The sequence below is a fragment of the Carlito syrichta genome, unplaced genomic scaffold (assembly GCF_000164805.1).
Source record: "Carlito syrichta isolate Samal-C Ts95f unplaced genomic scaffold, Tarsius_syrichta-2.0.1 Scaffold309498, whole genome shotgun sequence".
Lineage (NCBI taxonomy): Eukaryota > Metazoa > Chordata > Mammalia > Primates > Tarsiidae > Carlito > Carlito syrichta.
The window spans coordinates 372,839-387,837 of NW_007253594.1; positions in this window are offsets into that span (position 1 = coordinate 372,839).

Here is a 14,999-nt window from a genome sequence, read left to right on the forward strand (position 1 = left end):
TGCCCACTTTTTAATGGGAATGTTTGTTTTATTTCTTTCAGCATGTTTGAGTTCCTTGTAGATCCTAGATGTTAGGCCTTTGTCAGATATACAGTTGGCAAATATTTTTTTCCCATTCTGTGGACTGTCTCCCTGCTCTCTTGATGGTTTCTTTTGCTTTGCAGAAGCTCCTCAGTTTGATGAGGTCCCACTTGTCTATCTTATTTCTTAAGGGATGAGCATTTAGAGTTCTGAATAGGAATTGGTTGCCAGTTCCAATTTCCATAAGGATGTCTCCTGCATTTTCTAAGATTCTTATAGTTTGAGGTTTTACGTTTAGGTCTTTGATCTATTTAGAGTTAATTTTTGTGTATGGTGATAGGTAGGGGTCCCGCTTCAATCTTCTGCATGTAGTCAGCCAGTTTTCCCAGCATCATTTACTGAATAGGTTCTTCTCCCCCCAGTGGTGGTTGTTGGAGGCTTTGTCAAAGATGAGTTGGTTGAGGAATTGAGGCTTTGCTTCTGGAATTTCTATCCTGTTCCATTGGTCTATGTGCCTGTTCTTGTACTAGTACCAGGCTGTTTTGATTACTGTAGTCTTACAGTAAAGTTTGAAGTCTGGAAGTGTGATACTTTCCTGCTTTGTTTGTTTTGCTAAGGATTGTTTTGACTATTCGTGGTCATTTATGTTTCCACATGAATTTCTCTATTGCCATTTCCAGGTCTGAGAAGAAAAATGTTGGCAACTTAATGAGTATTGCATTGAATCTGTAGATTGCCTTTGGTAGGATGGACATTTTAACAATGTTGATTCTTCCTATCCATGAGCATGGAATATTTTTCCATTTGTTTGTGTCTTCTTGGATTTCTTTGAGCAGTATTTTGTAGTTCTCATTGTAAAGATCTGTCACTTCTCTGATTAGAAAGATGCCAAGGTATTTCATTTTTTTGGTGGCTATTGCATATGAGATTGGTTAAGCACATTCTTAAATACACTTTAGACAATGTGCATCCTGTATAAAATGTAACAGTAGCCTGAGATGTATCCTATCTGTGCATATTTTAAATGTCTATGCATTTTGTAAATATAGCAAATATGTTCATTCTTCATTTTCATTTGACACTTATTCCTATTTTTTCTAATGGAAAAATATTTTAAATGTAGAATTGTTCAGCCATATGTAATGCATAAATTGTAAACCTGTTGCTATAAAATACAAAGCATTATTAACTTTGAATATAGTTACACATAAATTATACAAGAAAAATAAAATCACTATTCAATTTTGTATTCCTTTTTGAATAATGAATACAAATGATGGATGAAAAAAGAACAAATAGGGATTGCCCTTCTAAAGTAGTATTAGCTCCTTAAAATTTTGAGGCAGGAGCAGGGTGGAGGGTGGGCAGAAAAGAGAGAAGGAAGACCTAAAGAGCTTTCCAAAGTCTGAATAGTTATTTCCAGAATCAATGTATTCCTCACTTTCCCACAAGCTGAACTATGTAATAAATAATAGTTATTTGTATGTAAACATATTCAAAAGGAATACTTCTTGTTCAGTTGTTGTAAGAAATTAATATATTCTTTGGTTGATAATCTGCAACAAAACAAAGGAAAAAACCTCAAGGGTCCTCTAACTCAATCATGTGGTTTTATAACCTGCAAAATATTTTAATTGATTAACATTTTTATACCTATGCCTGTCTCAACTCACCAAATTTGGCTCTGTATGCATCACAAAAGCCAAATCAGAAGTAAAATTTAGCTTTCTCAAAAAGTGTGAATAAATAATTTGAAATGAGAACCAGGAGAAAGCAAATTCACATATTATCTTCTTTTTTAACATAACAGAAGAGTGATTGAATTCTGAAATCAATGTATAGAAAATAAATATTCCGCCTGGCTTGGTGGCTCAGCCTGTAATCCCGCGCTTTGGGAGGCCGAGGTGAGTGAATTGCCTGAGCCCGCGGGTTCGAGACCTGCCTGGGCAACTTGGTGAGACCTCATCTCTACAATAAATCAAAAAACTAGCCAGGTGTGGTAGCGTGCACCTGTAGTTCCAGCTACTGGGAAGGCTGAGGCAGAAGGATCGCCGGAGCCCAGCAGGTCGAGTCTGCAGTGGCCGGGAGCGGCCACTGCACTGCAGTCTGGGCGACAGAGTGAGACTCCAACTCAAAAAAAAAAAAAGAAAGAAAGAAAAGAAATATTCTATTCAAATGATATTTTAAATGGACTATTTAAGATAATACTAGAAATATATTTTTTAGAGAAACAGATGTAAAGATATCTTCTGTGTTGGATAATAGTGGTTGCCTAAATCTGATATCATTGCAAATCCTCCAAAATATTGTACAGATCAACAAAGATGACAAATAAAACCACACAAAACCCACACCTTCGGCATAACAAAGACGGTAGAGTATTACATACTTTATACTACCTGAAGGTAGATAAACAAACAGCAGATTTCAGCAGAGCTTATTTTAGAGCTCTTGCTACAAACCTGGTGAAGCAGGAGGGGGTTGAAGGGAAGGTGGGCAGTTTTAGACTTAAAGAGACAGCATCGAAAAAAAGAAAAAGGAGACTAAGGGTTATGAAATTACGCCCAGAAAGAAAAAGACCTGATTAAAATACAGAATACTGTACTCAAAATAGGTCTAAGACCTGGGACACAATGATTTATAACTGGTATTCTTCACTCATGGCAACTGGGTCTCTTTGAAGTGATGACTGATTCCCGGACTGGGGCAGACAAAGTAAAAGATGAGTCTGAAATATCTTAGACCTGAAAATGAAGAAGTATTTAAAGAAAATTGAGGACACATAGGACCCATCTTCAAGGAGTCCACAATATATAAATTTGGGACAGTCTGAACTTCAAAGTAAATAATGACAGTAATATAACACAGTGATAAGAATCTACAAATCCCAGTAATATAAATAAACACACATGTAAATAAGGAAGAATGACAATATCTTTTTATAGTAGAGCATCAACTAATAAATGCAGAAGAAATAATGGATTAGAAACAAAATCACCATTTGAAAGACATTATCATCATAATTGTTTCAAGCAAGAATCATCAAAGGATGCTAAATCTAATGGTCGCAATTCTGAGTAACAGGATTTTTACACAGTCTCAAATGATCCCTCATAAAATTTTTGTTTACTAGGGGAAAGCAGAAGCTTTACACTACAGAAATCTGTTGAATACTGCCTTAACCTAATATCAGTATTAATACCACCAGTAACGTATGTGCTGACATTGCATGCCAATGATGTGATGTACTAAGTAGGAGTGAACATTTTTCATGCCAATAATGCAAAACATGAAGTCAACCATGAGCTCTAAGCTCTAAGATCTGGAAATGTCACTGTCATGAAAGTGAAAGAAAAAACCTAATTAAAGGAGAATTTTAAAACCAACTTGATCTGTAATCCTGAATTGTATTCTAAATAGTAAAAATATTATATTAATAACATTATTGAAATAATCAACAACATTGAAAATAAACTAATAAGCTGAACTGTAATAATGAATGATTTTCTAAATTTATACCAGGGTATCAAAAAAGTACACACATTTTAAGCAATGTTATCTATGTATTACTTTTCAGAGTGCTTTTCAGAAGTGTCTGGATGCTGAAGGTAACCACTTTGAGGACCTCTTATAATTGCAGAAGTCAAACCATGACTTGTATTCATCTTTTGCTATTGGAATATACTATTACAATTTTAATACAATTTTTTCCTTTATTAAAATGTTTATACATTTTTGGCACCTTCTGTATTTGTACTTTAGTTATATAAGGATATTTGTGAGGAGTTAATTGTATTACTTGTGCAACTCAAGTGTATGTCTGATTTTTTTCAATGAAAAATTAAAATCACATGAATCCATTGATAAATTATTCATTTGACACCAAAACAGTTGGTAAACACTTGCTATGTAATACTATTGGATGGATTCACAGCAGAGTCCTCAAAGGAGTTACAGTCTGGTACTTTTGCCAAAGTACAACCTCTGTGACTCAGTCTCCATCCGTCTTATATTCCAAGTGGCACCCTGAGATTCAAATGAGAGGCAGAGTATTGTTTCAGGAGACAGGAAGATTCTTGACTGTCAATTCCATCACTTGCTTATCAGAAAAAAGAAAAAACACAGATAAGAATAACTTCCCCTCCATATGACCAGGCCAGGAGGGCGAGGTCACATATTTCTGATCTGGGAAAAAAGCTTCCAGAAATGCATCTGGAATTGGAAAAGATGGTTCTGGGAGAAAATAACTTAGACTTAAATGATATTTTTGCGCTAACAGAAGGCAGATACCAGTGATGAAACCTAAGGTTATTGAGTAGCTGAGCAATAAAGGAAGGATTGCCATACACTGTGGCACTCAGTAGAAAAGACAAAGGAAAATACAGAAGAATCCTCTTGGTAAACAGTCCCACATTCGTGTCTGTGGTGATTGAATGTACTCAATACATTATTGGTCACATTAAATCAATGTTAATTTTAATGTCTTGGTTTGTTTTTAAGTTAAAAATTAACTGCTTCATTTTATAGTTGCATAACAGCTATAAGCTAAAGGTTTTTTTTTAATTATGTGTTTAAATATATTTAAGAAATGAGTTAATAAAATAATTGAAGATCAGAAAGAGAGACACAAATAAGTTTTTTTTTCATTCCTTAAATTGTCCTAACAATGACCACGTTTGGAATGCATGACTTTAAAGAAGAAATAAATGCTGCTGAGTTGGTCTTCTTGACAAGAGAAGAATAAAATATCATCCCGCCAAAATAAGCTTGAAAATATGAATGAAAGCAGCAGAGAGACACTTTCTTTTGTTGTCAGATTGGCAAAGATGCAAAGTTTCACCATTCTCCTTTCTGTGACACTATGAGACACTAAGTCCTACCCTATATGGCTAGTGGCAGTACAAAATGGTACATTTTATGGAAGGAAATCTGACAATGCTTGCTAAAACTGCCAACCAATCTAGCAATCATTATTCCAAAAATCTACCCCATAAATACACCTGCATATGCATGCATTGATAAACTTTTAGCTAGATCATGATTCTCAACAGTAAGGAGTTATTTTGCCTTCTCTCGAGAGACATTTGACATTTTGATTGTCATAACTTGTCGGGTGGAGCCAGGGAAAGTTATTACTGGCATCTAGTAAGTAGTGAACAGAGGCCAGGATGCTTCTATACATCTTACAGTGCACAGTACAGGTCATCACAACAAAGAATTATCTGGCCCCAAATATCAATCTTGCCAAACTTGCTATAGGTCATTTATTTTAGTTATATGATGAACTATGTTGCTTTCTACAATTCATATATTCTGTTTGTTTTCAAATTTTATGGACTTTCTTACAGTAATAATCAGAATTTATGGTATAGGTTTGTTTTGATTTCTACATTACAACAATTACTATAGATGCTTCCAGATATCTAGTAAGTAAAATATTTGAATTTTTACAATACCTGAAGGAAAAAAACAAACATGTCTAAGTGCCAAAGCTAAAGCAATTGGGAGTATATTTTTGCTGTCCCTTACTTAGCTTTTTGCAACCCTGCACTAGAAACCTAATTTAAAGCTTTGAAACTTGAAAAATATAAATAAATTTCATCAGATATACACACTCTAAAGGATACTCTGTTATTATATTACAGTTCCTTCTGTAAATATTCTAAAATATGTTTCTAGAGGGTTAACATACACACTGCCTAAACAAAGCGACAACAGCTTGAGGTGAAAAGACTATGCACCATCACTGTAACATTGTGAGAGCTGCATGACTTATGCATGTGATCACTGTGCATAGATCTCAAAAATTTAAGTGTTTATTAAAAATAGGCAACTACACAGAAAACATCTAAAAGGTACAAGATGCCTTATGAAGGAACTACGTTGTAATAACTATCATGCAAAGTTTACATTTACTTCTCGAATAATGTGTATATACTTAATACTTGAAAAAAATGTCAAAATTCTGTCACTTTCTGTGCCTTCCAAAATGGATTGTTCAAAAGCCTCTTTTTAGGAGACAATTTTATCCCTCCCTTATCACATAAATGTATTTTGCAATAGAGAAATTTTTGAAAAGTCAAACATTCGCTCATTTTCTTCCCAGCAGATAGATGATCAATTCTTAGGGCTGAAAACTATTGATCCAGGAACTAAAACTGAGATGCACACTGTAGGACAGGCAGCATCAGATAATGGAAAAGAAGCCAGATGCCTCTTGCAGCATCATGAGGAAGTGAATGCATATATTTGTTTTAGCTCTTATAAGCATAAAAGTGTATATAATAAGTAAGTCTGTTTTCAAGTAGCACATTAGAAATTATCTGTTTTCTAAAAAATTCAGGCCATGCATACAGTTCTTTGGTTGACAGTTATAAGAAGTCAGCCCCTCTACATTCAAGAGATTGTCTAAGAATAGCAGTCTTTCATGACCACATGAAACTAAGAATTTTGAAGATAAGTGATCTAATCAATGCAAATCAATTATTTTTATGTTAACATGTTTACTATGGTGTATCCTTTTGGTATAACTTAATTTTCAAATGTATTATATTAACCTTTTATTGGTCCATACCTTTTAAGCTTTGAGTTTATTCACCTAAGAAATCATTTGACTAACTCCTGGGAAGGATTATATGGGAAGAAATTGTTGATTTCTTGTATAAATCAATATACAATAAATATTATAACTTGTTCTAGTTCTAATATCACAATTCTAAAAATGTACATTTGTAATGCTTAAATTTTTACAACATAAGTGCTTTTAATCTTCTATTAAGCAGAAATGTAAGATTATGGGGCACCGCCTTTAGTACTCTTATTTCTTAGATTATTTTATTTTTGTTTTTATTATATAAATAATAAAAGAAGTAAGGAATGAGAATTTAAATCTGTTTCAGATTACTTTATTAATACATAGATGGTGCATCAAATTTAAGAGCTTTGTGAATTAGTAAATCATTTTAAACTTCTATTATAAATGTGCAAATTATTTACTACATTTTGTTTATACAAATTTCAGTTATTTAATACATCTTTTAATGTCTATGCAAACTTTAACACTACTGTAATAGATATTAATATTTTCTTTCAGTGAGTTTATCAATTTAATTCTAGATAAGTACAGAGATACCAAAAAATGTATATACATTTTAAGTATGACATTTGCTCAAAAGATGGTGTTAATCAAATGTATGCTAGCTGTCACTGTGTGACAGGCAGGACAAAGAAAATGGCAGAAACACAGTTGTCCGAATGTCATACTTCACATTAATATCATAATTAAATTCAACTTTGGAAAGTAATACATAGATAACATCACTTAAAATGTGTATACATTTTTTTTGGCACCCTCTGGATTTTTCCTGGGACACACTTTCAGAGATTCTAATTCACTGAATGAGATTTGGCAATTTGTACTTTTTTTTTTTTTTTTTTTTCAGTAAGGTCTCACTCTTGCCCAGGATGCAGTGCAGTGGCATGATCACTATGATCATGGCTCATGGCAGCCTTGACCTACTGGGCTCAGGTGATCCCTTTACCTCTGCATCCAGAGTAGCTTGGACTACAGGCACGTGTCACCATGCCTGACTATTTCTTTTTTTATTTTTTGTAGAGACAATTTTTTGTTTCGTTTATATTGCCTAGGCTTCTCTTGAATGCCTGCGTTTAGCAATCCACCTGCCTTAACCTCCCAAAGTGCCAGGATTACAGGCATGGGCCACTGTGCCTGGCCTAATTCTGGATAAATATTTTTGATGTTGCTACACTCAATCACGTCTCAATCACTTGTGATGGCATAACAATTCATTTTGTTAACCAGAAATAAAGTACCAGCGTTTTTGAAATAGGTATTTTTTTGGGAGGGGGGAATCAAAGTAGACTCAGAATAATGATGTAACTCTGAATTGTAGGAAAGAAGTCACTAATGTACTATAACATGGGAAAGCAAATGAATAAATACCTTTTGTAAACCAAAAACATAAATGTAAATCACTGAAGAATTTTTAAATTCATAATGGAGAATAACCAACAAAATGCAAGTAATAGTTTTAAGCTTCAAAATTTTGTAGTTGAATGCCATAAGGGTGCATATAACACATTACAGAAGGTGTGTAGAGTCTCACCATTCATCTCCCCAGTCACTGGGGAATAACAACACTCTAATCTCTCATCTCTAAGTCTTTTCCTATCATTAGATAAACTACTCTTATCCTTGTCTTTCCAAATTATCTTAGGGTTGAAATTTTGAAGCATCACATTAAATATCTATGAAAATATTTTTAATTACATTATTTTATTGCTTTCCAATAGCATCTGAAGTGCCGAGATGACCTGTGGACAATATACTGTATACTGTAAGATTGTAATATTATTTGTATCTTTCTGCTCTTAACTAAGGTTCTGTTTTAATATGTATTGTGGAAAGACAAGTCTTGTCTTTTCAGTTTCCAAAGATGTCCAGTTGGATGTCCAATACATAAAAATAAGGTAGAGCAAGAGGAGGCAGCAGAGTTCTAGCTTATGATTTCTAGAAGCAGGTCTCTCTAGTCTTAATACAATAGTGTATGTAAACTTTTCAGCTCGAGGCAACTAAATCAAAAATTAGGTCAGCAAAACTGGTAGTGTCTATGGGTGGTTAACAAAGAGTTCATGGCTAACATTGCTTTGAACTGATGTGCCACAAGGCTTTTTATTGAACTAAATAAACTCAGAAATAGAAGAAGGGAAAGAAAAGATGTTGGGTTACCACTCTGAAACTGCTTTTCTTTTTTTCTTTAATAAATTAAGAAAGATAGATGTAATAAAGAAAAGATACAGTGTGAAGGGCACGACAGGCAGGACAGCACCAAGAGTGTTTGCTATGTGCGGCCTGAAAATGTTTTTCATTATGAAACCCACTACTACCACCATCGCCATCCAAAACAAATGCTTATTAGCCTCCATCTACTATTTAAGTTAAAGCTTAAATCAACAGAAGAATTTTGAATAATGACTGTGCTCACTACGGGGAAAGTTATTAGAAAAAACTTCCTTCAGGAAGCTTTGTAAAGAAACTTATACTATTCACATCTGAAAACGTAAAATATTTCTCAATTTAATAACTGTCAGCAAAAACATTTTCATGTAAATCTATTTACTTACAAAAGAATGTTTATTTGAATATGTAATGTTTACAATATGTAGGATATTAATGTTAGTTACAATAATTGATAGAATAAATGAATTTTAATTCTGGTACTATAATGTATATTTATAATAATAAAGTTTACCCATGGTGTTGCAAGACATAGGAATGTCTCTATTACAAGTCACTTTGTTAATCAAGAATAAAGTTACAGTTTTGACTTATTCATTTATTTTTAAAATCAAAGCAGGCTCAAAATATTCCTGATAATGTGACTTTCACTTACATGTCTCCCAATATACTTCTTTTTTTTAGATTGGAAGATATAGTTTATTGAGAAAGTAAATTAGAGAGAGTGAGAGAGAGGAAAGTCACCTCCTCAAGGTAGGGGAGGGGACCAAAGCTAGGAACCATAGCGGCCATAGCCCAAAGAGCCACATGGCCAGACCAGAGCTTAGCAAAGCAATGGCCTTTTTCTTCTTTGTTTTTTTTAGAGAGGAGTAAAGGGAGTGAAGTTACTGCTGACTCTTTCAGGCATTGCAATACCTCAGAATATGTGCAATCTGCAGGCCACAAAGCCACTGTTATTTATAAATTTAACCATTCTTACAAATATACATTAATTAACTAATTTAGTACTCTCAAATAGATTTTTGATAGGATCCAAAGTTTCTTAAATTCATTCTAGTATGTCACACATATGAAGGTCATCCATTGATTTGTGTCATAACAGACTAAAAGCAGATAATTCTTTAAATCACATAAGATATCTATAAGTATCAAGCATACAAATGTGTATCCATTTAGTAGTACTTCAAATTTATGTTATTTTTATATGAATCCAATAATTGCTGGATATCCAATAATTTGGTAAAGTAAACACAATACAATTTCTATAAAACATTGGATAAGTCTGGAACTCTCTTCTGCGACCTACTTTCAGTATTTTAAGCCATTGCCTTTGATACACATATATAATTTATATACATATAAATTATAATTTTTAATAGAATGTCCTTAGAGGAAAATACTATAATCTGTTGTTTACACCATTCACAATTTAGTTTCCAGAAATGAAATGTGACAAAAAATGGAAATTACAAACCCCTAAATATATTTGGGCAAAATCCCAGATGTGTGTATATACACATATATGTATATTTATATATATAAACATATGCATGTATGAGTACTCTAAATTTGTAAACTTTTTTGTCTTTACAAATATATATGTAAATGACTGATTATAAAAATATACACAGGCAAAATTTATACTGTAAGTATTCAGAAAGATATAGATGACTACATTAACATAGTATTAGATTACACTCTCTTAATGCTTAGAGAGTAGAAATGCTATATATGGTAGATAGGGCTGGTAATGTGATCAGCCTTAAAATACCTAAGAAGGCTGAATCTAAAAATTATTTGTAAACTATATGAAACAATAGCTTTTCTTCTGTTTGCATTCTAACATATTTAATAGTTAATCCCCCAAAATTTGGGCAGAGACAAATGCATTAAATATATTATGTGAATCAACATCTGCAACTTGCTGGTAATCAAAAGCTAAAACTTACACCATGATGATATGAAGTCATGTGAGCACAGTAAGCACATTTTTCTTAAACTATTCTTTCAAATTTCTTAATGCACTTTAAGACAGCTATAATCTATCTAAACAATACACTAGTTAATATTTGTGGGTTACTTTTATTTTATCTCTTGGAAGGTTTCAGGATTTTTTAAATGAGGGTAACAAAAATAATAGTTATGCTTTGATATCTGGAATCAAACTATTCTAATGGAGAAAAATTTATAAACATATAGTAACACAGACTAACATTGTTGACTTTATAAGCTATTTAAAAAGGTTATCACCGGGCTCGGTGGCTCAGCCTGTAATCCCGTGCCTTTGGGAGGCTGAGGTGAGTGGATTGCCTGAGCCCGCGGGTTCGAGACCCGCCTGGGCAGCGAGACCTCATCTCTACAATAAATCAAAAAATCAGCTGGGCGTGGTAGTGTACACCTGTAATTCTGGCTACTTGGAAGACTGAGGCGGAAGGATTGCCGGAGCCCAGCAGGTCGAGGCTGCGGTGGCTGGGAGCAGCCAATGCACTCCAGTCTGGGTGACAGAGTGAGACTCCAACTCAAAAAAAAAAAAAGTGATCAACTTTGTGTCATGATAGAACTCTTTCTGATAAAATATCGTATAAAAATGTCTTTTCCCCACCATCTGGCCAAATGCTTGAAACCACACCATAAAATATGTGTTCTCAGTAATTAGAACAATGATAAAAAAGGATACTGTTGATTATAAATTTATCACTTGAAAGTTAAATATTAACACTTAAGCAAGATAGATCAACTAGGCTATAGTGACATGACCACAGAAGCCTGGGAAGCTAGGTGATGGTCTGGCATCACTTTCAGAAGGAATATGATTTCAGTGGGTGAGATTACCCAGGGACCCTTGACCACGTAAGAGTGTCTCAAAAGGAAAGTTAAAAAATAAATCAGGAATAACAATGTACCAAGTATAGCACAAAGCTTCCTTATCTTATTAATATTTAAAAATAAAATAATATTTTTAAGAATATTCCTGCTGAATGTAAGACCAATTATAGGAAAATAGGCAAGTTGTATTTATATTTCATTGTTTTGTTCATTTTCAATAAAAGCTCTATGAAACTTATACAAAACACCTCATTAATAGTCTTAAAATGGTAAGGTTGTTAACAGGTCTCCTTCATCTTTGAAAATGGTTCCTAATCTCTTGGGGATACCTGGGGGGCAACAAACACATAAGAAGAAGTTGAAGCACATAAGAAGAAGTTGAAGCTCTTTATGTCCTTATGCACAACAAAATCTGACAAATAACTTTCCTATGTACATGATCTTATGGATGTCAGTGCATATCCTAATAGCAAATATAATAAAATTTTTAAGTGTTGCTGAATTTAGAGTAATTTTTGGTCATATGTTTTCTTGACCAACAACATCCAAGAGAAAAATGTAAGTACTCTTATGCAGAGGGTCCAGTAAAGAGTTTGAGGTTAAAGTGCTTTCAGTACTCAAATAGTGTAAAACCACTGCTCTTCAACTTGAATATAGGCCAGAGTAGAGCAGACCAGGATTCCATTAGTTTGTGCAAGACTGACATGAAGATCATCCAGAGAGCATGGAAGACATGTGTCATGTCAAGCCCGAAAGTGGAATTCTGAGCTACCATTTGCATTTCTGCAGAGGAAAAAGGAATAAACCTTCTACTGATGCTTCTTTTTGTAGACTTTTTCAGTAGTAACAGGAAAGCATTATGTCTAGCAAGGCACTGGAAAAGGTCAGATTTGAATATTTACAAACATTGATGACTAAAAAATCCAGTTGGAGACTGACTCTCATGGTTACAGGGGAAATGTTATTAAGATCATGAAGCTAAGATTAGCTACTGGACCTGGAAATTGGAAAATACATTCTTAAAATATAATAAACCTTGAATTTAACAGTTATCAAAAAAATTATAGAGTGAAGGTGGGAGGTAAAAGAGACATCAAGGAAAATACAAAACAATCAATTTGCATGACTGTTTCAATAAATTGGTAGAATTTGGAGTTCCACTAACAATTACAAGTGTTATATGTGGGAGATCAATAGAATGGAAGTTATCTTATTAAAAAATAAAACGTGAGAAATAATCAGAACAAACAAATCAACAAGAAATAATTAGAATTTTGAAACCAGGTACTAGTTAGAACTAGAGCATAACTTTTATTAACAAGGCATACTGTTTTGTTGTTGTTGTTGTTGTAACTTCTAAGATATTTAGAACAAGTTACAGTGGTTGATCTATGAATGAGTGGACCCAATTTATGTGCATAAATAATACTTTTTAGTTTTTTCTTTCGAAGGATCCGAGATGTTTCACGTAGCCATCAGTCACCATGTCTTGTTATTTTTTCCCCAAAACTCCTTTTTTTTCTATTCATCTTTTATTTTTCACTCACACAACCACCATTGTAATTCTGTGCCTCTACACTGCATCTGTCTGGTAGAGTTTAGTTACTGCTATATTTCTGCCCTTACTTTTTTAATAGCCATTGCACATAAATATGTTACCTTTTCCATCTGATCAGGAGTTTCTAAACGACAAAGACCAACATACAGCACATAAAAAATACTTGGAAGTTTCAACTGCATACATGATATGAGAAATTAATGAATAGATGATGGATGGATGAATAGATGAATGGATGGATGGAAGGAATAGACCAGTGGAGAGAGTTTGATATCCTCATTAAGGAAACATTTCAACTACCAGAAAAGACTGTTTTGTAAGTATCAATAGAGACCCCAAAAGTGTAGCATTCAGTCCAGAATTGCTAGAGATTGTTTTCACAGGAAGCAGAGATTAATTTAGGTTTAGAAAATGGGAAGCATCATATTTGGGCAAAAGAAGAAATATGAATAACTTCACAGGTTCCATGAGGTCTTGACCAACTCAGAGAATATCCTTGAATTGCCTTTCACAATCTATGGAATCAGGATAAAATGTTGACCTCTAAATCCCACATTATTCAGTCAGGGGATGTGGATTACCTGGTAGGATTTATTCTCAGGCCAGGAGGCACTCTGCAGCTGTGACAGACTTTGCAAGAGCTGATGAAAAGAGTTAGTTAGCTGACAGGACTACACGTGTGACAGGGAAGCAAGTCCAAATTTGCAGGAAAATCTGGAAGGCGAAGTGTCTTCTACACTAACCAACTTAATTTTTTTATTGTGCTAAAAGAGACACTGTAAATATATCTTCTTGTAGGGAGTGATGGTTCACTCCTGTAATCCCAGCACTTTAGGAGGCTGAGGCAGGAGGATCACTCTAAGATAGGAGTGTGAAACCAGTCTGGACAACATAGTGAGACCTCATCTCTACAAAAAACAAAAAATAACTGGGGTGCATGCCTATTGCCCCATCTACTCTGGAGACTGAGCCAGAAAAATTGCCTGAGCCCAGGAGGTCCAGGCTGCAGTGAGCTGTGATTGTGCCATTGCACTCCAGCCTGAACTCAAACAAACAAACAAACAAACAAATAAAATCACAACAAGTTTTCCATTGATAATACCATAGTATTAGCTATAGGCACAATGTTATACAGTATATATCTAAAACTTTTTCATCTTTGTATGATACAAATTTATATCCCTTGAGTAAAACACACCATCTTCCCTTCCCCAAACACTGGCAACCATCATTTGATGAGATTTTTAATAAGAATTGGATTTAATGTATAAAATACTTCAGGTAGTATGGACATTTTAATGATATTAATTCTTTTAATCTATGAGCACAGGCTCTCTTTTTATTTATTTGTGTCTTTCTCTAATTTCCTTCATCAGCGCTTTGTAATTTCCAGTGTACAATTGTTTAGCTTTTTCAGTCTAGTCCAAAGTGTTTTATTATTACTGCTGCTATGTACATGATGATTTTTAAATTTTTAAAAAATGTTTTTTATTACAAGTGTGCAGAAATCCAACTGAGAGAAAATGATGACATACAAGCAAGTTGGCTTTACTCTTCTGTCTCACAGAAAACCAAAAACAAACAGCATCAAGATTATCACCAGCAATATCCCAGAGCTAAAATATGGTGATGAGACAATTCCTAGGACCATAGAGAGTGAAAAATTTCCAAGCATACAATAAGAACTCATGACTTCCATATCCACAGTGTCTCTGCCCTTAATCCACTAGCACCAAACATGCAAAAATTTTTTTTTACAACTCACAGTTTGTATACTAGAAAATGTGAAACCAAGGTCAACAATCAGCCCAGTGTCCCCATTATCTTGGGTTCCCA